Below are 17,649 nucleotides of genomic sequence, written 5' to 3'. Positions count from 1 at the left end.
CCACAAATAAATCCATGTATCTACAATGAACTCATTTTTGGCAACAGTGCGAAGAAGATACATTGGGGAAAGGACAGTCTCTTCAATAAATGTGCTGGGAAAACTGGATATCCATATGCAGATGAATGAAACTAGACCCCTATCTCTCACCATATACAAAAATCAAATCAAAATGGACTAAAGACTTAAATCTAAGACCTCAGACTATGAAACTACTACAAGAAAACATTGGAGAAACTCTCCAGGATGTTGGACTGGAGAAAGATTTCTTGAGTAATACCCCACAAGCACAGGCACCAAAGCAAAAATGGACAAATGGGATCACATCAAGTTAAAAATTTTCTGCACAGCAAAGGAAACAATCAACAAAGTGAAGAGACAGCCCACAGAATGAGAGAAAATATTTGCAGACTACCCATCTGACAAGAGATTAATAACCAGAATATATTAGGAGCTCAAACAACTCAATAGGAAAAAATCTAATAATCTGATTTAAAAATGGGCAAAAGGTTTGAATAGACATTTCTCAAAAGAAGACATACAAATGGCACACAGGTATATGAAAGGGTGCTCAACATCACTGATCATCAGAGAGGTGCAAATCAAAACTACAATAAAATTTGTACTACAATTACTACAGTAAAATTGGCTTTTACCCAAAAGACAGGAAATAACAAGTGCTGGGGAGGATGTAGAGAAAGGGGAACCCTCATACACTCCCATTAGTACAATCACTATGGAGAACAGTATGGAGATTCCTTGAAAAACTACCGTATGAGCTACCATATGATCCAGCAATCCCACTGCTGCGTATACCCGAAAGAAAGGAGATCAGTATATTGAATAGAGATAATCTGCACTCCCATGTTTATTGTAGCACTATTCACAATAGCAAAGATTTGGAAGCAACCTAAGTGTCCAGCAACAGACAAATGGACAAAGAAAATGTGTTATGGGCAGGGTGCGGTGGCTCACGCCTGTAATCCCAGCACTTTGGGAGGCTGAGGCAGGAGGATCACTTGAGCTCAGGAGTTTAAGGCCAGCCTCGGCAACATGGTAAAACGCTGTATCTACACTACATTAGAAAAAAAAAAATTAGCCAGTGCACGCCTGTAGTCTCAGCTACTTGGGAGGCTGAGGTAGGGGGATCACTTGAGCCTGAGAGGTGGAGGCTGCAGTGATCCATGATCATACCACTGCACTTCAGCCTGGGAGACAGAGCAAGACTCTGTCTCAAAAACAACAACAAAAAAGGTGTATGTGTTATATACACAAAATGGAGTACTATTAAGCCATTAAAAAGAATGAGATCCTGTCAACAACATGGATGGAACTAGAAGATGTTATGTTAAGTGACATAATTCAGGCACAGAAAGAAAGAAATTTAGCATGTTCTCACTCATTTGTGGGAACTAAAATTAAAACAATTGAACTCATGGAGATAGAGGGTAAAAAGATGGTTAGCAGAGACTGGGAAGGATAGTGGGGAGAGAGGGGTGGGAAATGGGGATGGCTAATGGGTAGAAATATATAGTTAGATACCACAAATAAGATTTAGTATTTGATAGCACAAGAGGGTAACTACAATCAGCAATAATTTGTTGCACATTTTAAAACAACTGAGTGAATAAAATTGGAATGTTCATAACACAAAGAAATGATGAATGCTTGAGGTGACGGAAACCCCATGTACCCTGATGAGATTATGACACGTTGCATGCCTGTATCAAAATATCTCATGCGCCCCATAAATACCTACATTGACTATGTACCTATAAAACTTAATAATCAAAAATATTTTTAAAAACCAGTCGCCTAAACCTGTTCCACAATCAGTAGTCATGAACATTAAACTGCTGGCTTTATCAATCAGTATCTCCTGAATCCAAGAAACACGCACACTAGCTGAAATGCAGGCCACAGCTCTGCCAGTGATGGATAGCAAAACAAAGGCAGCACTAATGAAAAATTAATGAAAACAGTTACTTCCATAAGAAAAATGATCTGTTTTCTCCCACCTTCTTATTGATTTTTAACCAGCCCTGTAATTGGAAATGTATATGTTATCCCAAGGTAAAGGCAGGCAGAAGGGAGCAGAGTGTGTAATCCACTCCAGTGTGGGCAGGCTGTCAGCCATGCAACGAAGCTTTAGCCTGGGAAGCACAGCCTCTCCCTCTCATATTCTCTCCTCCCAGCCTGAAACCTGATCCTCCCAGGCTCTGAGTCCTGAGTCATTCCAAGGTTATGAATACTGATGACACCCTAATGTTCCTATGTCCATCAAGGAACGCACTTTTGGGATCATCTTCTCCTACAGCATTCAATTGAAATAAATACAACCCCAATCTTCATAGTGCAGGAAGTCCCATCTCTCTCCCAAGTTCTGAGGAATTCCCTGGATATTTATCTTTCCCCATAGTCACTTTTCTTTTTTTTTGAGATGGAGTCTCGCTCTGTCGCCCAGGCTGTGCAGTGGCGCGATCTCAGCTCACCACAACCTCCGCCCAGGTTCAAGCAATTCTCCTGCCTCAGCCTTCTGAGTAGCTGGGATTACAGGTGCATGCCACCATGCCTGGCTGATTTTTGTATTTTTAGTAGAGACGGGGTTTCACCATGTTGGTCAGGCCGGTCTCGAACTCTTGACCTCATGATCTGCCTGCCTCAGCCTTCCAAAGTGCTGGGATTACAGGCATGAGCCACTGCACCAGGACCATAGTCACTTTTTATATCTCACTCAATTCCAGTCTCAACTCTCCCATCCCCTCTTCTCTCATCTGCTGTGGCTCTCACCAAATCTATCACATTTTGTCACAAGCTTGGATATAGCCCACCTCCTTGCCTCTCCAAAGACTAACCTAAAGCAGTACTAGGTTAGGCTAGTTAAAGTTAGTTAAAGCAGACTAGGCATGGTGGCTCACGCCTGTAATCCAGCACTTTGGAAGGCCGAGGTGGGAGGTTCACCTGAGGCCAGGAGTTCAAGGCCAGCTGGGCCAACATGGAGAAACCCCATCTCTACTAAAAAATACAAAAATTAGCCGGGCATGGTGGCGTGCACCTGTAGTCCCAGCTACTCAGAGGTTGAGGCACGAGAATTGCTTGAACCTGGGAGGCAAAGTTGCAGTGAGCCGAGTTTGCGCCACTGCACTCCAGCCTGGGCAGCAGAGAAAGACTCCGTTTCAAAAAAACAAAAAACCAAAACACATAAAGTTAGCTAAAGCAGACTGAGGCAGGTTGGAGGGTAGAATCCTCATTTGCTTTGCTCACCACTGAATCCTAAATGCCAAAGCTCTACTTGGAGCATCATAGCAGCTTAAAACTAATAATAGGCCTAGAATATAGACACAGACCTTGAGCAACCAAATTCATAGAGACAGAAAGTAGACAGGTGGTTGCCAGGGGCTGAAGGAAGCATGGGGAGTACTTCTGTACAGAGTACAAAGTTTCAGTTTAGAAGATAAAAAAGTTCTGGAGAGGCCAGACGCGGTGGCTCATGCCTGTAATCCCAACACTTTGGGAGGCTGAGCCAGACAGATCACTTAAGACCACGAGTTCAAGACCAGCCTAGCCAACATGGTGAAACCCCATCTCTACTAAAAATACAAAAACTAGCCAGGCATGGAGGCACACATCTGTAATCGCAGCTACTCGGGAGGCTGAGGCACAAGAATCGCTTGAACCCAGGAGGCAGAGGTTGCAGTGAGCCAAGATCGCGCCACTGCACTCCAGCCTGGGCGACAGAGTGAGACTCTGTCTCAAAAAAAAAAAAAAAAAAAAAAGTTCTGGAGAGGCATGGTGGTGATGGTTGCATAACATTGTGAATATTCTCTGTGTCACTGAACTGTCCACTTAAATATAGTTAAAATGGTAAAATCTATGTTATGTGTATTTTACAATTTTTTAAAATTCAATGAAGCAATGATAGAAGAAAAGAGGAGTGGAGCTCAGTTCTCTTTTATCCTAAAACTAAACATCTGTTCTCAGGACTCCTTAATGTCCCAGCTCGTGGGGTGGCTGCCTGGTCCAGAGCTCTCCAAAGTGAGTGCTCCAGACCTATTTATAAAATAGTCCAACTGGAGAGAGGAAAGCAAATTACAACTTCTATTTATATATATTAATACTTTCTATTTTGGGGGTATATTTAAACATATATAATACTATAGAAGCACATGTAGATAATTTAGAAACAATTAGATTTACATTGGAGGAATGTTGTCCAAAACTTTACACTCCTGGATTGCATAATCAACAAACCTTGAAGACCATTATTATTATTAATTTGTATAGCTTTAAGTGGTACAAGTACAGTTTTGTTACATAGATATATTGCTTTTGGTGAAGTCTGGGCTTTTCGTGTAACCATCATCTGAATAATATACCTTGTATCCATTAAGCAATTTCTCTTATTATGATTTATTTATTTATTTAGAGACAAGGTCTTGCTCTGTCCCCCAGGCTGGAGTGCAGTGGCACCATCTTGGCTTACTGCAGCCTCTACCACCTGGGCTCCAGCGATCCTCCCACCTCAGCCTCCTAAATAGCTGGGACTACAGGCACACACCACCATGCCCAGATAATTTTTTTATTATTTGTAGAGATGAAGTCTCACCATGTCACCCAGATTGGTCTTAAACTCCTGGGCTCACACAATCCTCCCACCTTGGCCTCCCAAAGTATTGGGATTACAGGTGTGAGCCACTGCTCCAGGACTCGTATTATTATTTTTTGATGTCTAGCTCACCTTACTAGCTGTGAGCTCCACAGGAACAGGCATCTTCATATGTTTTGGGTTTTTTTTTGTTTTATTTAGTTGTTTTTTTTTTTAATTTTTACAGATGGAGGGTCTCGCTATGTTGTCCCGGCTGGTCTCAAACTCCTGGCCTCAATGATCCTCCCATCTCAGCCTCACAAAGTGCTGGGATTACAGCATGAGCCACCAAGCACCCCGGCCATATGTTTTGTTTATCTGTGTATCCCATACCCCCAGTACAGTATCTGGCATACAGTAAGTTCTCATGGATAGTTGCTGATGAATGAGTTGTGGCTGCTGTTACCACTACTCTCTCCAAAGCAGGCGCTCTTAGCCCATGACCATGCCATGCAGCTGGGGGCTTCTGGCCCACTGGGACATGCTCTCTTCCTCTTTCTCCTCCTTTTCTTTTTTTTTTTTTGCTACACCATCCTACAGTTTTCTAATCTGTAAAATGAGGACATTGGACAGAATGCTTCCAAAGTTCCTAACTTTCTTTCTTTCTTTCTTTCTTTTTTTGAGACGGAGTTTCACCCTTGTTGCCAGGCTGGAGTGCAATGGTGCGATCTTGGCTCACCGCAAACTCCGCCTCCCGGGTTCAAGCAATACTCCTGCCTCAGCCTCCCGAGTAGCTGGGATTACAGGCATGCGTCACCACGCCTGGCTAATTTTGTATTTTTAGTAGAGACGGGGTTTCTCCATGTTGGTCAGGCTGGTCTCGAACTCCCGACCTCAGGTGATCCGCCTGCCTCAGCCTCCCAAAGTGCTGGGATTACAGGCGTGAGCCATTGCGCCCGGCCCAAAGTTCCTAACTTTCTATGATGCTGATTTTCCTGCCTAAATGCCAGCTACTAGGTTGAAGTCATTTCTAAGCCACAGCATGAATCTGAATCAGGGATAGATGCATGCAGCTTCAAGGTGACTTTGGGGACTTGGCCTGACTTTTTTTCTCAATGAGGGCAAACTGCCGACATCTCCTCTAGGATACCAAAAGCCACGTACATTACAGAATCTCACCAGTCAAGGCCCTTCTGCTGTTCAAAGTAGGTGTCAAGGAAAGGTGGCTCTTTTAGAGGTAGAAAAACACATTTACATTGAGTTTCCATTAAGATCTTATTTTCACAGAACCCAGGTTTGATGGGAAATCTGTGTTTTCTGACTTGGCCCTGTGTTGATCTTGCAGCTGAACAATCCCAGGTGGACCTACCTTGTCCATGCACACATTCCCGAAGTGACTTGGAGCAATTTTCTCAACCTGCCTGCATCTCACATTTCTCTTCTGATAATCCAGAATATAACACTCATTTTGTGGGGCTGCTGTAAGAATAAAAAGACGCATACACAGTGAGACTTCCATAAAATATAACCTTGATCGCTATTATTATATTTTGTTTTCTCAAATGGAAATGAGAAACTAAATCAGTAGTTTCCAGAGGAATTCCAGAATTCTCAAGAGCTGCCAGAATGGGGCTCCAGGTAGTTCATCCTCCGAGATGCCCCCACTTTTTTTCCAGCTCTGCTTTTTCTCAGATTTATGTATGTTTATTTCTTATGAAAAAAAAGGGGGGGATTCTGCAGATTTTTTGACGTGCCTTAAAAATATTGGACTAGATAAGCAGATAATTTTTAATCCTATGAATCTAACTAAAAGAAAGTAAGATGCCTGAACTCAAACCACTGCGCAGGTGATCTCGCCTGACAGAGAAAGTGGGATTGCCCTGCCCTCGAATTTCCTGGTTCCCTTCACTGGACTCTGCCAGGAAGAGTTCCCTGTTAGAATCATCTCTGGGACATGTTGCCCATCTCCTAGACAAGTGGTGGTTAAACACCCACTCTTCGGTGAAATATCTCATGCTGTCATCTCTGCCTGCAACCGCTCATCCCTAACCACTCACTTTCAAGAAAGGGAGGAGGGAGGAGAGAGTGAGTTAGTAGGAAATAATCCTGAATACACCCAGGCCTGCTGTCTCTCCCATCTTTCCAATCCAAGTTCAGCCTTGGGCATAGATTTAAAACGACATTGTTCCGGAGGTGGTCTTCAAATGCACCAGGCTGTGATTAATGCTCACACTGTCCTTTAAGGCTATGGGCAGCCTTCTGGACTATTCTCCATGGGCTGGTGCTAATCTGAGTTCAGGTTATGGTGGAAATAGACTGGTTCACAGGTGTGGAGCAGACCCAGCTTCTTCATTTGTGGCTGAAAAACCTTGGGCAAATAACTTGCATGCTTTAAGCCTTGGTTTTCACACCTGAAAAATGAAAGTAAACAGCATTCACCTTGCTTATCTCACAAGACTTTTTTGTAAGAAGCCCATTGAAGACTGGATGTCAGAACCAGATAGAACCACACAGAAGGGAGGCCCAAGGTTACCAGAGACCACCTGAGCCTGCCCCTCACTGAGGAGGCTGGTGTGGCAGGAAGGGGCTGGGCCATTCTCTGGACACATCTGTGGGTCCTCTGGCATGAAGTCATTTGGAGAAGGAGAGGACATGGGGCTGCAGGTTCCTACATGATCCATCCTCATGTCTGATCCTAAAGCTCACTTTCACAGCTTGCCCAATGCCGGGCAGGGAGGATAATAGTGTCCTGGCTGAGAATCCATCCAGATACCACTGGCTCTTCCAAGATTAAACAGACAGTGCATCTGACTCCCAAAGCATCTCAAAGCAGAGCTGGCCTTTGGTTCAACAGGGCCAAAGGCAGGAATGGGTGGGGCCCTGCCTTCTCCTGCCACTCAAGGTGGGCATGAGGGATCTACAGGCATAGCCACTTGTTTTGAGGACAACTAGGGTGTGGCAAGCCAGAGAAAGCCCATAGAAGAGAGCTAATGACACGGGCCAGGGAGCGTGTGTGGCTGAACCAACTGGGCAGGCCCAGTACACGTGGAGGTGCACCTCATTGTCCTGGACTGGGACTCAGGAAACCTGGCTCTTCTTCCTACTCTGTGTGGCCTTGGGCAAGTCACATCACCTTCCCAGGTTTCTATAGATTAATGGATTGGACCAGAATCTTGCTTTTCAGATGGGTGCATTTAGGCCCATTACTCAGCGGCAAAAAGCTAAAAGTTACTCATCTTCCCAGAATGCCAATTTTACTTGGAGATTGGAAGAAACAGTTTTTCATTTTCTTAAACAGCTTTATGAGATATAATTCACATCTCATACAATTCACCCATTGAAAATGTACAATTCAGTGCTTTTTAATGTATTCATAGGGTTGTCCCAGCATCCCCACCATCAATTTTAGATCATTTCCATTACCCCAAACGGGAGAAACCCATTCCCTTTGGCCACCACCTCCCACCACCCAGTCCTTCCAGCTCCTGGCAACCACGAATCTACTTTCCATCTCTACAGGTTTGCGTGTTTGGGACATTTCATATAAATAGAATCATACACTATGTGTTCTTGGAAGGCTGATTTTTATATTAAAACAAACAGTTGTGTTATGAAAAGCATGCCAAAATTACATTAATTTCTAAATCACAAAAGACATTTCAGAGAAATCTCCCATGTGTCTGGCAGCTTCATGCTCAGTCTGAGTCTCCTCTGGGGACAGTAATTCACTCTCTTCTGCCTCCGGGGCCACTTGGTGGAAATTCTGGAAGGCACTGGACTTAAGGATCTAGATTCAACTTTTGAAAGACCCCAAGGCTAAGCTAGATAAACCAACAGAGTGATTTTCCAGGAGAAAAAGTCACTAATCATGATTTTCTGTTACCATTTTCCTCCTCATCCCCTCATCTTTCCATCTTATCTCACCTCCACACAGAGGTCTACATTTAGAATAACTGAAAATAAATAAGAGAATGTTCCCACTATTTCAGATTTCCATGTGAAAGAATAACAGGTTGCGGCTGACCTCCCTGTCCACTCACCTTGTACCATTCTTCCAGTCTCTGGGAGGAGCTTCTTCGTCTGTTCCCAGTACAGGGCCTTGGAATATGATAGTGAAGCCCAGTTCCAGCTCCACAAATATTTGATGGAAGAAAGCCTGAAGGAAGAAAACAAAGAAGCAAGGGAGAGGGAGAGAAAAACTAGGAATTCGGGATCCTACCAGCCCTCTGTCTCCCCATCTCCACACCATGCTACAATGCAGCCCCCAAGGGGCTTTGAATTTGTGCGTATCAATCACCTGCTTCTCAGAAATCATTACTGCCCCAAATCAAGACAACGAAACCAACTGCTCACTAAGGAATTTGAAAATGAAGAACTGTGAGTGGGTTGGGGAGGGTTATTAGACCAGAAACAGAGCACTTTTCACTGACAGAGTGCTTTTGCATATATTATCTCATTTGACCTTCCCAGAAGTCTGGTGAGAAAGCCAAGGCCAGGATTCTGTAGGCTGTTTTAGACGAAAAACAAAAAACAAAAAAACCCAGCACTTAGGTAGAATGCAGTGCTTTGGCACACACAGGTTCTAGAATCACTCAGCTTTGTTTAAATCTGAACTCTGGCCCTGTGTGACCTTGGGACCAGTGCCTGACCTTGGTTATGCTAAGGGGCACAGGCAACTGCACAGTGTCATGTGGGGCAGGTGGGACCTCACAGGGAGGAGGGTCTGCAGGTGCCTGGGTCTGTCCTGCATTCTCTCAGCATCCTGCTCAGAGCCTGCACAGCGGGCTGTGCTATGCTTGTGCTGGAGGAGAGGGGTCCTGTCCCCCTTGTTCTTCCTTTGTATTGGGCATAAAGGGAGTCTTTAGGGGGAGGGACAAATGGCGCAAGAGCACAGGGCAGTCTGAGCATAGATGTGGGCTGTTTCACGAGGTGCTGGGAATGCCAGCTGCCCAGGACATGGAGACAGCAAGCAGGAAGCCACCAGGCCACTTGAGGGTCACCCATTGAACGATTTGGCACACGTCTCTGCAACCTCTCAAAAGATCAGTTTCCTCATCTGCCTTCTCAGAGGATTGTGGTGAGGGTCAAAATGAAAAGTACATGAAGATCTGTTGCCCAGAACCTGGCCTCCAGACAGTACTTGGAAAGGGTCCTGTACCCACAGCTAGAAGAGCTGGAGCGGAGACCTTGACCCATGGCCTAGGTGCTTGTCCAGGGCCCCTGCAGGGACACGGGGCTGCCTCCCTGTGCCCAGTGCACCATCTGCTCCATGCGCTTGACCTCAGAGCTGTTTAATGACATCTGTCCCAAGGCACCTGCTGCCCTAGGATACAGAGGCGCTAATTAATGTATTCATGAGGCACAGAGAACCTTTTCTGTTTAATACACACTTCTCAGGACGTCACAAATCCAGAGGTTAAAAGGAATTTTCCTAAACAAAAAATGCACAAACTAAGCTTGTCTGATAGGAATCCAAGCCAGCAAAGACTCCTCCTGAGAGCTGCCTGGGTCCCCAGGCTATGAGAGGGCATTTGTCCCATGGAAGGGGCGTATGCACCCCGCTCTGTGCCTCACCTGGAGGGCTGGGGCAGCTCCAATGTGTAAACCCAAAGGAAATGGCACCCAGACTGGGCTGGGCGCTGACCTGACCACCTCAGGCTTTTCTGAAGGCCCTCCGACCTCATGGGATTGGCAGTCAGAGCAGCCCTGTGTCCCTGAAGCCACTATCATAACGTGGTGTTCTCTCGCGAGGCTGCTCTGGGGGATGGGAAATCACAGAGCACTTTTCCCACCCACTGTCACCAAACCTTCAAAACTGGCTCACCACCAGATGCAGTTGCTGATGCCTTTAATCCCAGCACTTTGGGAGGCTGAGGTGGGCAGATCACCTGAGGTCAGGAGTTTGAGACCAGCCTGGCCAACATGGTGAAACCCCGTCTCTACTAAAAAAATACAAAAATTAGCCAGCCATGGTGGTGGGCACCTGTAATCCCAGCTACTCGAGAGGCTGAGGTAGGAGAATCACTTGAACCCGGGAGGCCGAGGTTGCAGTGAGCCAAGATCATGCCATTGCACTCCAGCCTGGACAACAAGAGTGAAACTCTATCTCAAACAAACAAACAAAATAACTGGCTTACCTTCTTGCTGTGGATAGAGCCGGAGGGCAGAAGCTGTGAGGGGTCCAGTAACATAGGTAATGCTGACCACGCAGAGCTGCATGGTGACTTCTGGGGCCCCGAGGCATCTTTGCCTTCATAAGACCTTTCTTCCAAAAAACATTACAAATATATTTTGCAATTGCATTGATATGAAGATGTCTTAGTTTGTTTTCTGTTGCTTATATCAGCATACCTGAAACTGGGTCATTTATAAAGAAAAGGAATTTATTTCTTTCAGTTACGGAGACTGAGAAGTGCCAGGTTGAGGAACCACATCTGGTGAAGGCCCTCTTGCTAGTGGGGACGCTGCAGAGTTGCTGCAGGACATCACGCCACGAGGGGGCTGAGCGGGCTAACATGCTAGCTCAGGTCTCTCTTCCTCTTCTTATAAGGTCACCAGTCCCACTCCCGTGATAATCCATCAACCCATTAATCCTTGAATGGATTAATCCACTCATGAGGGCAGAGCCCTTGTGACCCACTCACCCCTTAAAGGCTCCACCCCTCAATCCTGCCACATTGGGGATTAAGTTTCAACATGAGTTTCGGTGGGGACATTCACAGCAGAGCAGGAGACAAATATAATCCAGGCTGGGTTTACATGTTACATATTATATATATGAATCAAATTTATCACTTCTTCTGATTTCAAAAGAATTTTAAGTTAAAACATTTTTGTAGGCCGTAGGCCCTGTGTTTGCTCTTGCTGGAAAAGTTGCCCTGAGACCAGGACAATTCAAGAGCCTACAGCCCATCCTCCTTAGGCTGGGCCAGCCACTTACCCTGGGGTGTTCAGTTAGTCAATTAAAAGAAACTTGTGCTGAAACAGTACATTAGAGACAGACTTCCTTTAACAAAAACTGAAGCTCCACTATAAGAATAACACAAAAAGAAATGAAAGAAGTCAGATTTGAAAGAAGGTGTTTTAAGTTTATGGGTGGCCTTAATAAACACCCGCGAGTACAACCAAGAGGTGAGCCTGGTGTTTGATAATGGCTTTTAGCTAGGAAATGAGTTTGGTTTGAAAAAGGGATATTTTGAGAGGATAGAAAGAGCTTCCAATTTATCTGGATACAGAACAAGCCCTTTTATGGTGTTTTACAAAATTTCCTTTAGTCCTCAGATACTGGCTGAGTCCTACCAGGCACCGTGCCAGACCTCAGGGTGACGACGGCTGGGCCATGTTGTCTGCCTAGAGGGGCTCACCCAGCAGTGGGGATGGACGTGGAGGGCATCTGGATTTCATTCTGCAGGGAACAGGGAACCAGCAGAGCAGGACCAGCTACGCCATTCATGGGGTCTAGAGCAAAATGAAAGCGAAGGTCCCCTTGTTCAAAAAGTGTTCAGAATGTCACAGTGGCAACATGAGAGCATTAAACCAAGTGCAGGGTGCTGATGGGGGGCCCGGTGTCACTGTACGGGCTGCTGGCCTGGGAAGCTGCTTGCCTGGTGCAGTTCGGGGTATGAATCTTGCCTGAAGCAACTGCAACCTCCAGTCTAACCTAGCATACTTGGATTGTACTTGGAGTGTCTTTATATTATTGCTATATTACTTTTTATTCAAATGTAAGATTTTAAAATATATATTTTGATCTTTTGTGGGATATTGACAAGGTTCTTTGAAAAAAAAAAAAAAGTTGTATGTCATTAAATACGCAAATTATCCAACTAAACAGAAACTCACTCCAGCGACAACTTCTCCAGAATCTCTTCTCCAGATGGTGAGGCCCAGTCAATGATCCAGGGTCCCTCCCTGCAGCCGGGAAAGAAGGCACGGAACTCACCACTGGGGTCAGGAGCTGGCACTGCCCTTACAAACAGAACAGCAACACAGAAGGTTTAAGTCCTGCCAACAAAGAAGTTTTTAAATTCTCCTTCTACATATTCTACAGCAAAAGTGGCCAAATTCATCCCAAAACTTCCTAAGAAATTCTTTTACTGGCCTGGCGCAGTGGCTAACACCTGTAATCTCAGCACTTTGGGAGGGCCTGGCCTGCAAATCGTTTGAGCCCAGGAGTTCAAGACCAGCCTGGGTAACACGGAGAGACCTCATCTCTATAAAAATACGAAAAAAAAAAAAAATTAGCTGGGCATGGTGACACACACCTGTAGTCCCAGCTACTTGGGAGGCTGAGGTGGGAGGATTGCTTGAGCCTGGGAAGTCAAGGCTGCAGTGAGTGGTGATTGTGCCACTGCACTCCAACCTGCATGACAGAGTGAAACCCTGTCTCAAAAGAAAAAAGAAATTCTCTTACCCCATACCTAGGAGAAAGCAGAAGCTGGGGAGAAGAAAAGAAACCTCATTTTAAAATGATAGGCGAAGACCTATATTTTAGGAGCGCTCGAAGCTCCCCTTTGCCCTGAGCTCTGGGTTCTTCCAGCACTGCAGGGTCTCCTGTGATCTGCAGGATCGGTCATGAGTTGAGTTGCACAGCAGGGCCCGCAGCAGGACAGAATCTTCCCTCCTCCAAGCAGCCCTGGAAAGAAAAAGGGTCTGCTGTGCTCATGGTGCTGAGAAGCTAGCCAGGCCCTCTCCACAAGGCAGCAGGGAAGGTGGCAGCCTTGCAAAGGTAAGTGCGATTTCTTAGGTTATTTCTCTGGTGCTTACATTTCCACTGGAATGTGTAGAAGACTCCATGGAAGACTCAAAACTACCCTGAGGCAGAACAGGCAGAAAGGGGGAGCCTGGGCTCTGGAGGCACACGGCTTCACGGAGGGCTAAGCCTTGATTTGCTCATCTGTAAAATGGGCATTATACTCCATTGCCACGAGTCACAGCAGTGCCATGATTGGGAAAATGGACATGAAGCCTTTTTAAAAACATATGTGGCACACAGGGAAGGTCTAACAAATATGGGCTAACTCCTGTCATTTCTGCCCAGTTCCCTAAAACAAATATTCTAAAATTGAAATATTCAGAGATGGCAAGGGGTTAGCAATGACTGGGGAGGAAGGCTGATTTTTCATACAATTATTGTTTTCATTTCCCCCAAGACCCCATATGAGATACTGCCCAGTGGCACCAGGTGTCTCCTGTGAACTCACTGCCATGGATTTTATCTGTGTCTTTTGGCCTCTAGCAATGGGCCTGGGTGGGGGCCTCAGAGATTCTCCTGAGCACAACGGCCCATCCCTGCGGCCCCTGCCCTGTTTAAGTCAGCAAGTGTCTTCAGGGGCCATAACAATAGAAGCTAGTCCCAAGAACACTGCCTCAGGTTTGACATCCCTCAACCATACTTTACCTAGTTGAATTAGCAACCGCACATCTGTCAAGGCACGAAAGCGGATTTTCTCCCTGCTATCATATAGAAGAATGAATGGCGAGGAAAATTATGTAATGCGTTTTTAGATCTGAACAACTGAGCCTTCTTGGGTCCCCAGCAGGTTGGAAATGAGAGTCTCTGGAGATAGGTGTGTGGGTAACTTCATAAGCTCCACTCTTACAGGGCATGACCTGGGCCCTGGGAACAACCAAGGACCCCTGGGTCCAAGCAGCTGGCTCTGCTGGCTTTTTGCTAAAAAAAAAAAAAAAAAAAAAAAAAAAAAAGTCTTTATCAAAACTGCTGATACTCACTGGGAATCTCCAGAAGCGGAAAATAACCTGCAGCATCCCCCAAACAAAATTTACCACAAAATACTCTTATTGAGGGAGTTCTGAATGAATGGCCACCGACAGCCATTGATCTGAGGGCGTGAGGTGAAAGGAGAGCCACAGTTCTGGCCACAAGGAGAGTGCAGCAAGTGGGCCAGGGCCACGCAGCCGCCATATTGGAGAAGCTGGACACGTGACCCCAACTAACAACGCGCAGGGCGGGTGTCATGGACTGGGGTGCATCCTCCTTCCTTTTTCTCTACTGTCTTTCTGAAAGTTTATGCCACCGGGTGTTCTCGTTGCTCCACCGTAGCATCAGTCAGAGAGGCTTTCCTGAGATTCTAGCCCCTCACACGGCTCCGAATGCCTGACCCCAGCCCACATTCAGGCCTGAGGCAAAAAAAGGGGATCCCGAATTTTATGTATTTTCCATGACCAAACTTCTCATCATCAAATGGGATTTTTCGAAGGGATCATTCTCATTTTTTTAGAGGATAAGATTTATGGTTTGAAAGTAATGGCCGCCAACCTCATAAAATGAGGTTTAATATCACCAGAAACATTCTCACAATTGGCCAAATCCCCAAGACATTCATGAAGAGTGAACAGCCCTAGGCAGAAAAGGATTAAATCCGCTCAACGTCATAAAAATACACAATGAGCTCCACATCCTTTCTCATTTTCCAGTGATAGCCATGCTGGGCAGGGCATCTTGGGACGCCCTCTTCTCTCCTCACCGTTTCCCCTCCTGGCCTCCATGCTAAGCCGCACGCCTTCTCTTCCATTGCTGGTCTCAGCCCCTGACACTGACCTGGAGCTGCTCCAGCCCCCTCAGGATCAGTATCTTCTCTTGGCTCCTGAAGAACTGAGTGAATGTAGGATTTGTTACTAGGCATTAGGAATATGGATTCATTAATTAATACAGACAAATTTAAAGCTTATATTCACCTTGCCGTGTGAGATATGTGAAAAACCCTGCTCTGCTTTATAGACTGTGACCTTGGAGAAATGACCTAATTGCTCTGAAAATGCTTATTGATCTGTTAAAAATAAAAACATGTAGAAAGGTAATTTTATTATTAATAGATTGCCTTACTTAATATTCACTAAAATCCTATGCGATGAGTGACATTCCTCTCACAGAAATGAAGGAAACTGACACCTCACAGCCAGTAAGTAGTGAAGTTGGGATTCAAATCCTGACTTGTCGGATTCTCTAATCCATCATCTTTTTCCATAGACCTCCATCAGACCTTGAATGGAATTTTTATAATATTAGGCAATGATATGCAAGAGGACTGAGAAAGGAAAGAACCTGATAGCAGAGGCATAGCCAGGGAGCCTGGTGCACTCATCCAGGGATGAGTCCTAAACCAAAGCAAAGACAGCTGGAATCGAGAGATTTTGTGGAGGCTGAGCCACCTTCACAGGGGGTGAGAAAGAGAGGAGTAAGAAATTGGGAAAGATCAAACAAAACTGAGATTGTTGAGCCTAAAGGAACCAGGAAGTGATGGAAGAGATGAACATATTGAGGAAAGGGAGCCTTCTTGAGCAGAGGGGCATCAAATGAAAATGTCTGGAAAAAATTTAAGAATTTAGATTTTGGTTTTCGAAGAAATTAGGGAAGGAGAATGAAGATGCGAAAAGCAGCCCCATCCATAATAGCTAAAGTCACAAACGTGGGGCGGGGGTCCCTCAGTATAGGAAGGAAAGCTGTGAGCTGAGAACAGGCTTGGGTGGAGGGGAGGAAGAGTGGTCAGAGGGCAGGAGACCCTGGCAGCACCCCAGGGCCACACTAGGCAGAGGTCGCTCTCCCACCCGGGGTGCTCAGAGTATCAAACAGAAGCTGCAGATAGGACATGGCTGTGGTAATCGGAAGGAAACTCATTTTTAAGAGTGTAGTCTAAGTAGAGTGGTGAGAGTGGAGGTCAGATTACAGACGGTTAAAGAAAGATGCAGGGTAAAGAAAGAAGACAGAAGTCACAGACCATATGTTTAAGATATTTAGAAAAAGAAAGATAAAAAGGGAAATAGCAGGATTAAGCAGAGATTTTTTTCTTTCCCTTCAAGTTCCAAAATACTCGAATGTGTCTGACCATAGAAAGGAGGGATCTAGTGAAAATGAAGACAGAGTAAAGAAAAGAGATTGTTGAAGAGACTGATTTCTAAGGAAGGCAAGAAGCATTTACAATGAGCCACTATATGCAAAGTATTATGTTTCGCACAGTAAGAAATAATGCAGAAAATGGTGTCTTCTCTAAGGAACTCACAATTTAGAAGGAGAAACGACAGTTATGCAAATAATTCCCTTTTACAACAGTGTAAGTCCTGTGTTAATGTTATGTTAATAATAAAGTGCTCTTGGAGTCGAGAGGAAATTTGGGATGAAGGGGGAAGGGACATTTCAAAAGGCATCACAGGGGAGACAGTACTAAACTCAGCCTTGAACGATTAGTAAGAATATAATTGGCAAAAGATCATGAGCAAAGAAAGAGGAATTTTGGCCACAAAAATGGAATTCATAGCAAGGGTAGAGGATTTGGCCTTAGAAAGGAGGGGCAATTCTCCAAGGGAGACTTGGGGGGAAGAATAAGTAGGAAAGATTAAGTGGATAAAGAGGTATTGTAAAGTAGAGAGGATAGGAGAGGAGAGAACTCATACCTGATGGTGTCTCCATACTTGTAGGAAAGCAGAGGGCCAGGGGTCAAGGCCAAGAGGAAAAAGATTTTAAATAGCAGTGAACATTCAGGTGAATGAAGTTAGAAACTCCCAAAACTTTGTCTAGCAAGAATTGGCACTCTGGGAATAGGAACTAGAATAGTAACTGTCAAGAGGACTGTAGCTTCCGGAAGTCTGATGGAGAAGATACTCTGGCCTATCCTCATATGGAAAATAATGAACAATGCTGATATACAGAAAGCATTGATGAGTTTGGCAAAAAAAAAAAAAAGTAAGTGACTGAAAACCGAGCAAAGGTGAGAGTGAAAGCCCAGAAAAATAAGCAGAATTCTAATGCCACCTTATATCTTAATAACATTTACTCTAAAAGTAAATTTGAATTTTTATTTTCACAGCCTTGCTGGGTGAAAAAAACAGGGCCTGGTCAAGGTGGGGAGGCCAATAGAAGAGCCCCCTCCATAAATCTAGAACCCTAATGGGTTATATCTTCCAGTTAATTAACTAGGAAATAGATTCACCCACTCCCTCCCTCAAGGGGATGCAAGGAGTTTGCCTCTTTCAACCTTGAACCTGAGTAGAAGAAAAAAACCTCAAGTTGAATATTTAGTTAAAAGATGCCTATGACTGGTGGTTCC

General features: G+C 45.0%; 1 long non-coding RNA gene across 1 annotated transcript; it reads right to left on the bottom strand.

Moving 5' to 3' along the window:
* Positions 1-5,954: 5,954 nt before the first annotated feature.
* LOC134808590 (uncharacterized) lies at positions 5,955-8,936 on the bottom strand. Its single transcript, XR_010151876.1, has 3 exons — positions 8,626-8,936; positions 6,817-6,996; positions 5,955-6,064 (listed from the first exon to the last, which is right to left on the bottom strand). It is a non-coding gene; the product is annotated as an uncharacterized LOC134808590 (long non-coding RNA).
* Positions 8,937-17,649: the final 8,713 nt, after the last annotated feature.

This window comes from Pan troglodytes, chromosome 17 (genome assembly GCF_028858775.2).
Source record: "Pan troglodytes isolate AG18354 chromosome 17, NHGRI_mPanTro3-v2.0_pri, whole genome shotgun sequence".
In the NCBI taxonomy this organism is placed as follows: Eukaryota; Metazoa; Chordata; class Mammalia; order Primates; family Hominidae; genus Pan; species Pan troglodytes.
This window is presented reverse-complemented; position numbering and strand designations above follow the sequence as displayed.